The following is a 14,013-nucleotide window of genomic DNA, read 5'->3' on the forward strand; positions in this document are numbered from 1 at the left end:
ATAAAAGAATTCAAAATAACCTTGTATACTGTGTGTTGTTTGGTCTCTTATGCAAATCCTTTCAATGCACAACTGAATACAGTTAAACTGGCCATATACTGCAATATCAGTTCGCTTGGAGAGGTCACTAAATGAACGTATCTAAGTTTGATTAGGCCACCCACATACTGGGCCAAATTGGAATAATTCAATTGATGGTAGTGTCAGTAACAGAATGATTTATGTATGCGATTTGTACTACTTAATATATTATAGAAAAGCTTTGTAGATTCTGAAACCAAAATATTGTTAAAGTAATTTGTGCGATTCCGTTGCCTCCTTGCCACCCCCCCACGGAAAATTTTCTGTGGACACCAATGGTTAAAAGCATAATAAGGATAAAAGGAAATATAAGATTGCTGGAAGAAAAGTAGGGAAGAGACAGAGAAGTGTATAGATAAAGTAGGTGGAGGCATCAGAGAGGGTTATAGAGAACAGGAGAGAAGAACAAAGCAGGGGAAATGAAAAGAGAAAGTGAAAGTAGAGAAGTGTAGCAGATTGAGGAATGGTGAGAGAATGATATACTTAAAATAATGTGGGGTAATCTAGAATTTGCGGGGGTTGTGCTGTTTTGCTGTGTTATGACACAGGCAGGTTGCTGTGTTTCGGATGCTGAATTAGCAGCCAAGAAAAGTCATATACACATTTTCTATTTGGAGTCCCTACAGGCCACATAATTCGGTAAATCTATGCAAACTCAAGTGGATGAAAATGAGGTCATGTGAAAGTACAGTGTATGATGGTGTAAATGTGAAAATGCCTGCTATGTGTACTGTATATATGGTTTTGAATGATGAAAACTGTAATGTTTAAAAGTGTATTTACAGAGTTTGGCCACAAGAGGGCAGTAGGTTCTTATTAATGTAATATTCTCCCCGGCCACTAGAGGGAACTAGAGGGCAGTGGTAAAAGATATAAAAAGGCAGGTTTTGCCCAGAGAGGGGTCTTCCCATCTGACAGGTGTCTTAGCCAGTTAGGACTAGTTAGCAAGGGTAGCTGGCACCCCAACCAGGAGAGAGTGGCTTAGCAGCCGTGGCTCAGCCATAGTGAGGGAAAGAGAGTGAGATTAGGACAGTGTGAAACACCCAGGCCAAGGTGACGGGAAAAAACCTACCCGGAAAGGTCAGTGGCACAAAGTAAAGTCCTGCCAGGGCGAGGTGGAGTATCATAGAGCGAATGATGGACTACCTGACCAGTAGGTGGTGCAGTTAAAAGGCCTTTGGCTGGGTTCTCAAGTCTGGATTATTTGGGGCAGTTGGAAGACCTACATAGCTGAGAAAGAATATTGGGCAACGATGTTGTGACTAATTTTCAGTTACAGTGTGAACAAATAAAACTCGCTAACTCGCTAAGGGGCCCTTAACTGTTCATTAGAAGGGGATACCAAAACAAAATGTCTTTGTTTTAAAGGAGAACTGAACCCCCCCCCACCAGTACCCTACATAGTCCCCCCTCCCTGTCCCCCCCCCACATATTTGGTAACACCTATAAGTGCCCCTAATCATTTACTCTCCTATAGGTGCAGAGTAAGCTCAGCAGGGGTCATGGGCACCATCTTCTGCTTTTTTTCCCTCCAGGTCAAGCACTGGTCGAAGCACAAGCAATTGTGCGGCATTTTGATGTCAATCAGATGGAATTGCTCAGTAGATTTTTAGGTCACTGCCCAGGGCCAATCTGCTTCAAAATGGCGTCTGTCAGAGATTGTGGTGATACAAGTCTGCTGTAGTCTGCTGCGGCCGCAACTGGAACCCTGATGCTAATGCCAGCTTGACGGTGGCAGTAACTCCAGGTTTAATTGGCATCAATATACACAGGAGGTTTGGAACAGAAGCAGTGGCTAGAAGGGGGGCTCTGTGTATGTAGCCTAGGTAGCCCACATATTAATCCCATAGCTCCCAGCATTTGAAAAAAGGAAAGAGGGAGAAAAAGATTAAAAATTTGACCATGCCTAGTTTGTGGCCACACCCCCTAAATACCATGTCCATTTTAAACAATTTGCCGGGTTATGGAACGTTTGAACACATTTCAGGGGGATTTCGGGGCACATTTTATGTGTTATTACAGTTTTGCTAATGAAGGTGAAATTGCCCTTTAAGCTGCAAGCCTCGGTTCATCCAAGAGACCTGCTTATCTTATTAGTTACAGATGTACTTCAGTGCAGGTGCTGCGTATTCTGGGCTCTCTGCCAAAATCCTCCTTATCTCTTTAAGTCTCAGAAACTTTGTATCTTTTGCTGGTGTCAGTGCAGGAGATCAAAGAGAAATGTAATATTAATAATAATTACATACCTCCCAATTTTCCCCTGAAAATGGGACACTTGGGAGGTATGCAATCCGCCACTGTGTACAACTATGCAAAAAAGACGATGGTCATTATGATGAGGTTCCCTAGTTTTAGTCCAAATTTCTGTTGGACTAATATCCCATTAAAAATAATGCTTCAGTTTGCCCTAACAGCAACAAACTTTGTAAATAAGTGTGGGGTGCTACACCTGCATTGGTGACAGGGGTACATATACACAACCATGTTTATAAATAATCTATGTACCTGCATTGTCAGGTTTTTGAATTCGGTTTTGGTTTTGGGTTTCCCTTCACATGAAGACATTAATGTTAACTTAGTTTCATTTCTGCCTTCTTCCCTCCCAGAACTACATCATAGGATCTCCTCTTTATAAGGATCGGTAGCAGCAGTCACTTGCAAGAGATTCAGTAATACAAGCAGTGCAGCTTCTCTACAAACAGGAATAACACGAACAATGAGGTAAATATAGTTATAGTTATGCAGGTTCTACTCCTTTATTAGCAATCAGGGTATGTTCATAAATGTCATTTACCGTGTAATGCTCTGTCTTTTTTATTAGGGCTATAATAGAAATGGTTATTTTAGAAATAGCAAACTGAATATGTATTTGTTTTATAAAGGCTCATTTACAAACGCAAGCACCAGTGCTAAGGGTAAAATTATACTATTATAGATGACACACCAGAAGTGACACCACAATTGGCATGGAATTTACCAAAATGAACAATAATGTGAACCTAGAATTGTGAATTTATGTGCAAATTGTGGGATCCAGTATTTTGCAGTCGAATGTTACTACTAGGTATGGGATCCGTTATCCAGAAAGCTCAGAATTAGGGAAAAGCTGTCTCCCATAGACTTAATTTTATCCAAATAATTCAGATTTTAAAAATTATTTCCTTTTTCCCCTGTAATAATAAAACAGTAGCTTGTACTTGATCCAAACAAAGAAATAATTAATCCTTATTGGAATCAACACCAGCCTTTTGGGTTTATTTAATGTTTATGTGATTTTCTAGAATACTTATGGTATGAAGATCCAAATTATGGAAAGATCCTTTATCCAGAAAATCCTAGGTCAAGAGCATTCTGGATAACAGATCCTATATCTGTACAAAGATTTCTGGCAAAAACATACTGTGGCGGGCATTTTCGGGCAAACCTCTTCTCTGTGTGCCTTCACGCATACATCAAGGATAGTTAGTTAACTCTGCAGTATTCCACATACAGACACAGGTTACGTACGAGATAGGGTCTGTAGGTTTGTTCTTAAAGGAACAGTAACAATAAAAAAATGATAGTGTTTTAAAGTAATGAAAATATCATATAGTGTTGCCCTGCACTTGTAGCTGGTGTGTTTGCTTCAGAAACTCTACTATAGTTCATATAAAAAAGCTACTGTGGAGCAATGGTGGAAAGTGAAAAAAGACTATATGGCACAGGTTAAATAGTGGATAACAGATAACACCATTATGTTCTATAGAGCTTATCTGCTGTGTAACCTGAGCCTTTTCTCCTTTGAATGGCTGCCCCCATTGTTACACAGCAAATTATTTATATAAACTATAGTAGTGTTTCTGAAGCAAACACATCAGTTTTACCAGTGCAGGGCAACACTGCATTATATTTGTATTACTTCAAAACACTTTAATTTTTTGATGTTACTGTTCCTTTAAGTTGAATTTGTACGTAAGTTGGAACAGGTACATTTACCTATTAAAAGCAAGTTAGACAGATGTTTATCTTAACAAAGTATTTATTTTTACTTTTCTGTGCTTCGCAGTAGACAACACACGTCGGGGGGGGGGGGGCTGGGGCAGGTGGTTTATTACAGGTAAATGCTAATAAATTAATAAATAATATAATAAATAGCCTCAGTTTGTAAGTGTGAGTTGTATGTAAGTCGAATGTTTGTAACACGGGAACTCCCTGTGATGGGCCACATTCAATTCAAGGAGAAACCTTCTCTCTTTATTTATCTTTATGAGAACTCAACTCTTCTATAGCTTTTACTAAAAACATGTTTGTGTCACTTTAAAAAGCGAATAGTTTAACGGTAGAAATAACTGTTTCATTTAATATCCTTTTTTAACATGTCTTTAGTAGTGGGAGGATATTACTGCCACAGATTTGTTTGGGAGAGGGGGTTGTGGTGGCCCAATTATATTTTTGCACCGGAGTCCACCAGAACCTTAAAGCAACCCTGAGGGTAATTTGGTCTAAAATCCCCCAATTCTCATTGGAAGGTTTGATGTGGTGAGCTCTAATTCTGCAGGGGACCCCATGTGCTACCCTCCAGAGAGGGTTTGTTCAATAAATATGCTAAAATATCGCAAATACCAACTGTGTGCTTTATATTGTATTTACAGTGAGTCACAGGCTACACTGAAATCTCGCTTGGAAGAGCTGAAGTGTCACTTTACATGGGGGCTACAGGAAAAGGATGCTGATATTGAAGAACTGGAAGAAAGACTTAACAATCAACTGAAATATTTGAACGTATATTCTAAAGGGAGGGTATATAACATGCTGGCCTATGTAAACCATTTGAAGAATAATAATACAGAGGCTATTGTGAATCTCCAAAAAGCAGAGGCTATTCTTTGGTATTCTAAAGTATTGGAGACCGACATGAAATATCTGATGACCTTCTCCAACTATGCATGGGTCCATTACTATCTTAATGATAGGGAAAGCTCCAAGCTCTATATTGAGAAGATAAATACTATTTATATGCAATCAAAAGGGATTGAAGATCTTGTGCAATCTGAGACCTATGGAGAACAAGGATGGGCTCTGGTGAACTTTTGTGGCCAATACTATGAAAAAGCAAAAGACTGTTTTGAAGAGGCTCTTAAAGCGAATCCAGATGACCCCGAATGGAATACTGGACTGGCAACTGTAGTTTATCGTCTGGAGGAATTCCGAGGCAGAAACTGGCCATCTTTCAAAAGTTTTTCATTCCAGCTACTGGAAAGGGCAGTTAAGCTGAATCCAAAAGAATTTGTGATTAAGGCACTTTTTGCTTTGAAACTACAGGAGTTAAATAAGCAAGAAGAGGCAATGAAGTATATTAAGGATGCCCTAGAACTGACACCAGATCTTCCCTATGTGCTTCGCTATGTTGCCAAATTTTACAGACGAGCAGGGATGTTTGAGGAAGCTATTGCAGTCCTGAAGAAGGCTGTAAGCATAACTCCTACCTCTGGTTTTCTCCATCATCAGCTGGGACTGTGCTACAGACAAATGCTTAAACAAAGGGACAGAACAGGAAGAGGTGATAAAAGTGGTCAAGACACACAAAAAATAAAAGATCTAATGGAAAAGGCTATATTTCACTTTGAAATGGTGCTAGAAGTGAAAAAGGCATTTCTACATGCGCATTTTGATTTAGCAGAAATGTACATCAGATCAAATCAATCTAAAAAAGCAGAGGAAACCTATAAAAAGGCCACAGAGCTAACAACCATTTCTGAATATGAGAAACAACAAGCCCACTTAGAGTATGGAACATTTCTGGAAAACTGCAAGAAATCTAAAGATGAAGCTGTAGATCAATACAAGGAAGGGCTGCTGATCCCTGACCAGAATGAATACAGACAACAGTGTGAGACGTCTCTGAGAAGGATAGCCAATCAGAAGTTAAAGAGAAACCCCAGTGATGTTTCAGGGCTTGCTTTGCTTCTGTTTATCAGTAAGGCAAACCAGGACTATGATCCATCCAATGAAGAATACTGAGCATTCTCTTTGATCTGAAGTTAAAGTGAAGAAAAGAATTTAAAATCACTGGCATTGTTACACATACAGTTCTAAATTCTGCAGTTTTACATATAACATTATGATTCAAATAATTCACTTATGTCCTTTATAGTACTTTATAGGAGCCATTTGCTTTCTTGATTACTTATACTAGACTAGGAAAGGTAATTACATGTATCGAACCCCTTATCCAGAATTCTTGGGACCCAAGAATTTCCAAATGAGGTTTTTTTCTGTAATTTAGATCACCATACCTCAAGTCTACTAAATAATATTTAAAAATTAAATAAACCCAACAGGATTCCTTTGGTATTAATGTGGATGCATGCAGCTTAGTTGGGATCAGGTACAAGGTACTGTTTTATTATTACAGAGAAAAGGGAAATCATTTTTAAGAATTTGAATTATTTGCTGGATTTTATGGGAGACAGCCTTCCCATAATTTTAAACTTCCTGGATATTGGGTTTCTAAGTGAGAAAGTAATGCTTACATGATCAGAAATATTTTGCAAAGTGCCAGAATGCACAGAGATTTGGACAGACCCCTGAGAAACTGGTTAGGGCTCTTATAACCTGTATTAGTGTTTATTGCTAGATTAATTTTTTTAATATCTGGGGATAATAAAGGTGGTTATGGTAAATAGGCAGTCCAGCCTCCAATAACAGTCCTGTACATTGTTATATAATTAAAGTGACCTGTCCTCCCACTTCTACAGAGAGGGTAGAAAGTCAGTAATATATTTGCACATAGAGATATTACACAGACATAGCAGCACTCCAATATAGATTAATATAACAATTATGTTTTAAAAAAAGGATTATATACTGTACATGTATGAACCTGTTTTCATTTGTTTGATCAGATACACTGTGTTGGTGCAGTGTTTATTTATTAAATTGTCCTAATGAAGATGATATTTGTAAACTGAGCGAGAAGCAGAATTGTTGAAATCTGTCATTTCATTTCTGTGAAATTCTTCATTTGTGTTTACGGTAATAAATAATGTATACAAACATTTCCGACAAGACAGTCATTTTTAAACAACGCAAAAATCTACAGGCTGTTGATATATTAGGGACATACTAGGGTTGCCACCTTTGTACGGCTCAAGATCAAGGCAGGGGCAGGGCCATGATGTCACAGATGTCAGTGATGTTGTGGGCGGGGTTATGACACAGTGATCAGTGATTGGCTATTTTCCATGCCTGATTTTAATTTTTTGGAAAGCCAGGCAGACTGTCTTGACCCGGGCAGCACTTCTAAAAACCGAGCTCTCCGGGTCAAATCCAGACAGGTGACAACCCTACGCCATACATTCATACCAGGTTACCGCAATTTGCCCTTGCATGTCTGATAAGGGAGTAGAGAAGAGAATGGTAATAGGAAGTCTTGAGAAAGGTCCAGACAAATAGACTAAGCGCATAAAAAGGGTTTTTCTGTGAATTTTCGGTGTTTACTTCAGTAAATCATGACCACAATGCAATACAAGTTTTTCTCTCTGAATTTGTTTGCATGAATGGAGGTACTTCTGATGCGCAGCTTCAGTAATGGAATAAACCTGGGTATAAGTTCCTTTAGGCAGCTTAATTGTAGGGCTCCTTTAGGTCCATGTTCCCTCACACTTTTCATTAAAGGAGGCTCAACCAAGGCACTGTATATACATTGTAAGAAGCATCAATTCATTCAAGAATCTTTCTTTAATTAGATGCATGTCTCACAATGCAACAACATTTTAGTATTGGGAGCACACCCTGTGTATACAAGTAGCTTTACCTTCTAGTGCTGCAACTTCCTGGCGTTTACATATTGCTATGTCACTCAATATAGTTCATGTAGATAAAGGGGAGCACAGAACATACCAAGATTAACTGCTGTGTTGGCTTTATAGTACCATACCAAATGGAAACATTCCAGTAGGCATGTCTCACGATGGCCACTCCCACCGGTAGTTTCTATTGATAGACAGTACCATGCCAGGATCAAAAAAGCCTTTATTGAAGAAAAAAGGGCTGTGATCTTAGCTTCCTCCCACTTGACCTGGGTATCGTCAAGTCTTGGACCCTCTTCCCAAACACACCTCCCCTTTACTATTAGATAAACAACTGGACACTTCTTTAATGGATTGAAAAGCCCCAAGCCACTTTTACTTACACACAAGTTAACATTCACACATATTTAACATTTCAAACGTTAACATTATAACCAATGTCCAGCGGGATCCCCACCGCTAGCCGCTGAAGGCTTGCTACTGGACATATCCACATCCTGAAGTTTGGCCCCTTGTTTTGACCTTCCCCTCTTAACCGTGGCCAATGACCACACCCCCTAGCCTCAGACCTACAAATCTTCCGCCACGGGCGTCCAGGATGAAGCCTCATCCTGGCGCGCCCCCCCCCATGCGCAGGGCCCTTCCAATACCATCCGCTAGACCAAGACATTGAAAATGTCTGCTCCCACCAATGACAAATGCACCCCGTCTCTATAATAGTAACCCGGCATACGGGATTCCAAAGCCTTATACTGTACCACTATTTCTCCGGAGTGCCTTATGAAAGCACTGAGCAGCTTGTTCAGCTTCTGTCTACTTCACTCCATTGCCTCTCGGTCCCGTGCCCACCTCCAAACAAATCGACCTACCATCTCCGACCAGACTATCACCACCCCTTGAAAAAATGACCTAAGCTTATCCACATCTTGCTTCATTGCCCTCACCAAGTCTCTTTGAGACATGACCCCCATATCATTCCCCCCAGCATGAAGCACCAAGACATCAGGATGTCCCTCTGCTGCTGACAAGCTAAATACCTTGTCCATCACTCAGGGCCACAACAACCCACCAAATCCAAACCACCTGATGTTCACTTGGTCTTCCGGAAAGCCCAGTTGAATTACTCCTCTCCGAACTGCGGCTTTCTCTGCGGCCCTGCGGATGTACGAGTGCCCCAACAGCCATACTACTTTCTTGTGACCTTTTAAAGAAACAAACAACAGACCAACAACCAATATAACATGGCATAAACAGCTCCCCAACCCTCCGTATACAACTTGTACTCCCATTTTCCCTTTTTAAACCAAAGCAGGGTGTATGTAGCTCCTAAACCGCCTGGGCTCCCAAAGTCCTATTTTTTTTATTGTCTCCTCCCTCAGGCCGGCCCTGGCCACCTCCGTAGCCGCCCCAATGCGGAATGAGTGTGTCCCATATTCTTCCGGAACCTTGCCCAACTTCACTAGGGCCTGCCTGAAAACTGTTAGAAACTGATACCTGGAAACGGTACACCGTCCTCATGCATCAGCAATGACCCGTCCCTCTCTGGGCGGACCTTCAAGTAACCCTGAAGGCATCCCTGTGGGCAAATTGTCCCCCTCGTACAACTCACCCAGCACAATTTGTTTGCCCTTGGCCCACTTGTCCGTTTTGGGCCGGCTTAGCCAAATCCGTACACCATGCTCCTCCACGGATATATCCCCAATGGCCAACACCCCCCCGGCTTAGACCTACTTGGGCTCACCAGTTCACCTATTCTGAAAGCCCCGAAAAAGGCCAGTGTAAAGGCTGCTTGGAACAAACGTATCTCATATGGAGACATACCGATTCCCTCTACCCTTTCCTGTATACCACCCAAAATTTCCACCGATACCGGCCTCCCCTTTTTTTTTACCCTTTTCAGTACCTGTCTCACCTCGAAAACTTTGGTGTAACCCTCCCAACCCCAGCAATTTGAACAGAAACGCAAGGGCCACCAATCCCCTCTCGAAACTCACCACCGACTTACCCATTTGCACTTTCCAAAAAACCCACCAGAGCAATGCCTCCCTTCTGTCCTTCGGTGAAAACGTCCCACCTGACCAGTCCGCTAGGCGGTCCCACTCCTCCCAAACTCTTTGGTAAGCCACCCATATGGCCTCTGACACCGATGTCCTCACCAGCCCACCAAGTCTCTTGTCCCAAGTTGCCAAAGACCAGCGAGCATGGGGGTCCCGATCCGCTCCCGATGCCACCTGCCAAAAACGCTCCCACGGGAAGCGGGACAGTGCGTCAGCAATGACATTCAATTTCCTTAGACATGTTCTGCCCTGAAACCCAAATTGATCTGCAGACAGCGTAGCACCAAGGCTCTCAATAATCTCACCACCTCCGGGGAGGTAGCAGACTGCCGATTGATTGCCTGCACCACCCCCAAATTGTCAGAGCGGAAAATCACTCGTCTGTTTGCCAGAACTGAACCCCACAAGTAGACCGCCACCAGTATAGGAAACAGTTCCAGAAAATACAAATTCTTCACTGTCCCTGCCTGCACCCAGTCTTCCGCCCATCGATCTGCGCTCCATCTCCCACCTAAATAGGCTCCGAAGCCTCCTCCACCCGACGCATCCGTGAACAGCTGTATCTCCTCGCCTGAAACTTCCATCCTTTGTAAAAATACCTTGCCATTAAAATCTCGCAAAAACCGTGACCATACCTCCAAGTCCCCTTTGACCTCCTTGGGAACCCTGATGTGTTGATGTTGTTCCTTCACCCCTGACATGGCCAACCCGAGCCGACGGCAAAATATTCTCCCCATTGAAATCACCCGACAGGCAAAGTTGAGTTTACCCAAAAGTGATTGTAACTCCTTCAACGTAGCTTTCTGCCACCCCCATAGCTGGTCAACCACCTGAGACAAATCCATTAATTTGTCCTCTGCTAGCCGCGTCAATCCTGCCTCCGAATCTATTTCCAAGCCCCAAAAACTCAGCCGAGTTGTTGGGCCAACCGTCTTGTCCAGGGCCAGCGGGACCCCGAAATCCCCCGCCACTTCTGCTCAGCATTTCCATCATAAACGAGCATGTCATTGTCACTGATCCGCCTTTTGGAAACGATAGGTTATGTATCAGCTGGAATTTTCCCGGTTCCTTCTTGGGGACGACCCCAAATTTTCAAGCTGAGTAAAGGTGGTTCCAAAAAAGGGCCCGCCATCCGCCCGAGTTCCACCTCCGTGGCCAGCTTTTGACAGACTACCACGAGATTATGTTTTACTGATTTCAAACTGGCGTGTACCTCCCCTCCCTCCCGTGGCTTGAAGGGGATCCTAAACCCCTTCAGGAAACCTTCCTTTAAAAATTCTGCGTCTTTCCGCCTACCGTACGACCCTAACCATGGAAGCATCGCGCTTAGCAGCACTGGCATCCTCCCCTTTTGCAGCATCTGTTCCCTTTGACCCCCTTTTTCTTTCTTAAAACATCTGTTGTAGGGGTGGTTGGCACCGCATCCGGAGCATTCATGCTTAAATTTGCACAAGCTGCCCCATTTGCACTGCCCCTCGTTATACAGCCAGCAGAAACCCAGTTTGTGGCCCGCTGATGATGATCCTGACTGGTCCCCGCCGGCGGGCCGTGGAAAGGCGAAAACCTTCTGTTCTAACATCAGCTTCATCCACAGTGTCATATCTAGTTGGTCCCATCTCATCCCTGGGTTTGCCGCTAAACGCTGCCTGAATTGCTCATCGTAGCGCCACCATGCCAAACCCAAATATATGCGGAAAGCCTCCCATATCCAGTCTAGATAGCAGAATAGAGCTGAACACTTTTCTGGCTGCTTTTCTCCGATGACCACTGCTAGTATGCAAAAGGCTCTGAGCCAATTACCAAAAGTTTTAGGAATTTTCCTGTATCTTTTGGCCCTTTTCTCCTTTTTCTTCCCTTCCTTTTTCTGGTCCTCTTTTACCTCCACTACCTCCTCTAAGGGGAGCAGGGAAAATATTTCCACAAACTCCCCTTTACATATTCTCTCTCTACTTTCATTCTTTAAATGCACCCCCAATGGGCCTGCGAAAGACACATAAGCGTTCTGCCTTGCAGACTCCGCCACTCCTCACATGATGGCCTCCTTTTCCTTCTCCCTGGCCGTCTCGGACCCACCATTTGCCTCCCCCGTGCTTGTTCCCGGGACCTCTGCTGTGGCCGTGGCTCCGCAGGCCACTGGTTGCCCTACTGTCCCTCCTTTGCGTAATACCGTAGCAGACCTGGCCTCACCTCGGTTCCCTTCCCAGACTCTTCCTATCCCTTCTTGCTCCCCTCGCTTGTCCTCCCAACTGGCTAGGAAACTTTTCAGACCTTCCAAGAGGGTCCCCCCAGCCTTTTCCCCCATACCTGTTCCTGGCCATCCTTGGGCAGTGGGGGTTGCGAATGCCGGGACACCTCTGGGTACTGTCACCTCTGCTTCGCCGGCTGCCTTCTCTGTTTTCCCGCCACCTCCAAAAAACGACAGCCCCCACAATCCCTTGCTCTGCACTTCCGGGTTTCTCTTTCTCATCCGGTCATGGCCCTATCCCTCCAGCCTCTTCCGGTCTTCCCGGGCCTTCTATCCCCCCGTCTGTTACATTTTGGGTTCAGCTCGTGTGGATTGTGGCCCTGCATATGATAACATGGAAACTCATCATATTTCATACACTAACAACTTGCAACCTTAGACTTAGTAAACCCCCCCCCCCGTCACTCTTAAGCATTCCCCACAATTTCTGCCAATTTTCCACGATTTCTGATCATTTGCAGGTAGAAATCCCATGTGCGCAAGTGCAGTGACATCGATGCATGATATCGATTGTGAATTTTATAGTTTGCAACAGTGCGCAGTGTATCTAATACAAAATTTTGACAGCTCAGCCTACAGTCCTGGATTTCTCTTTGGTCTCCTGCACTGAACAGTCAAAAAAAGATACATAAGTCTCTGAAACTAAATTAGATAAGAGCCTTTTGGCAAATAGCCTAGAATACAGTTGTAACTATTTTAGATGAGCAGGTCTCTTGGGAGAAATGAGACTTGCAACTTAAAGGTCAATTCACCTTGATTAGCAAAACTGTAATAACACATGAAAGATTGCCCTAAAACCCCCAGAAATGTGTCCAAACTTTCCATAACCTGCCACATTTGGTCAAATGAGGGCGACATTTAGGGAGTGTGACCACAAATGGTCATGGTCAACATTTTTTTAAATTTTTCAAATGTTGGGAGGCATGAGGTTGGTGGGTGGCGCATTCATTTCCTACTTATTTTTTGCAGTAGAAGCTTTGCTGATTTTCAAGAGACTCCTTAATTTGAATATACAAACTTGTTGCATTGGTTAAATGCCAAAGCTTTGTGCCAAAGGCAGTGCTGACATCCTCCACTGTTTGCCAGTGTTGGAGATTATTTAACCCTTCTGTGTCCACACTAGTGCCAGTCTCCAGTCATAGAGATAGTGATGATTTCTAGCCTGTGTTAACTCACACAGGTCTCCCAATCTGTGATTGATGATAATGATATCTGTCTCTTTAAAGGAGAAGGAAACCCTTTCGGAGCAAAACCCCTCCCCCCCGTAGGCCCCACTCCCTCCTCCCCCCCGGGCTACATCCCCCACGGGCAAATGCCCCTAACTTGTTAGTCATCCCTCCATGCATGTCCTCTCTTGCCGAGTTCACGGGCGCCATCTTCTTCTGATCGCTCTTCTTCCTGTATTTGGTGGCGCATGCGCAGTAGGAGGCATTTTCCGGTTGGATCTACTGCGCATGCGCCAAAGGTCATGAAGTTTCCGAAAAAAACTAATCGGAAACTTTGTGAAATTGGGGCGCATGCGCAGTAGATCCAACCGGAAAATGCCTCCTACTGCGCATGCGCCACCAAATACAGGAAGAAGAGCGATCAGAAGAAGATGGCGCCCGTGAACTCGGCAAGAGAGGACCTGCATGGAGGGGTGACTTGTTAGGGGCATTTGCCCTGGGGGGGGGTAGGCCGGGGAGGACGAGGGAGGAGGGTCTACGGGGGGAGGGGTTTTGCGCCAAAAGGGTTTCCTTTTCCTTTAATGCAATTAGAAATTAGATCCTCAGATTTGCCCTTATGCCGCCAATCATTTGAAGCAACTGTTGGGACCTGTTATCCAAAATGCTTAGAATGT

The 14,013-nt window shown here is 43.6% G+C and overlaps 1 pseudogene; it reads left to right on the forward strand.

Annotated features, from left to right (window-relative positions):
• Positions 1 to 2,706: 2,706 nt before the first annotated feature.
• On the forward strand, positions 2,707 to 7,118 carry LOC108705597 (annotated as a pseudogene).
• Positions 7,119 to 14,013: the final 6,895 nt, after the last annotated feature.

Source organism: Xenopus laevis, chromosome 7L, assembly GCF_017654675.1.
Source record: "Xenopus laevis strain J_2021 chromosome 7L, Xenopus_laevis_v10.1, whole genome shotgun sequence".
NCBI classification, from domain to species: domain Eukaryota; kingdom Metazoa; phylum Chordata; class Amphibia; order Anura; family Pipidae; genus Xenopus; species Xenopus laevis.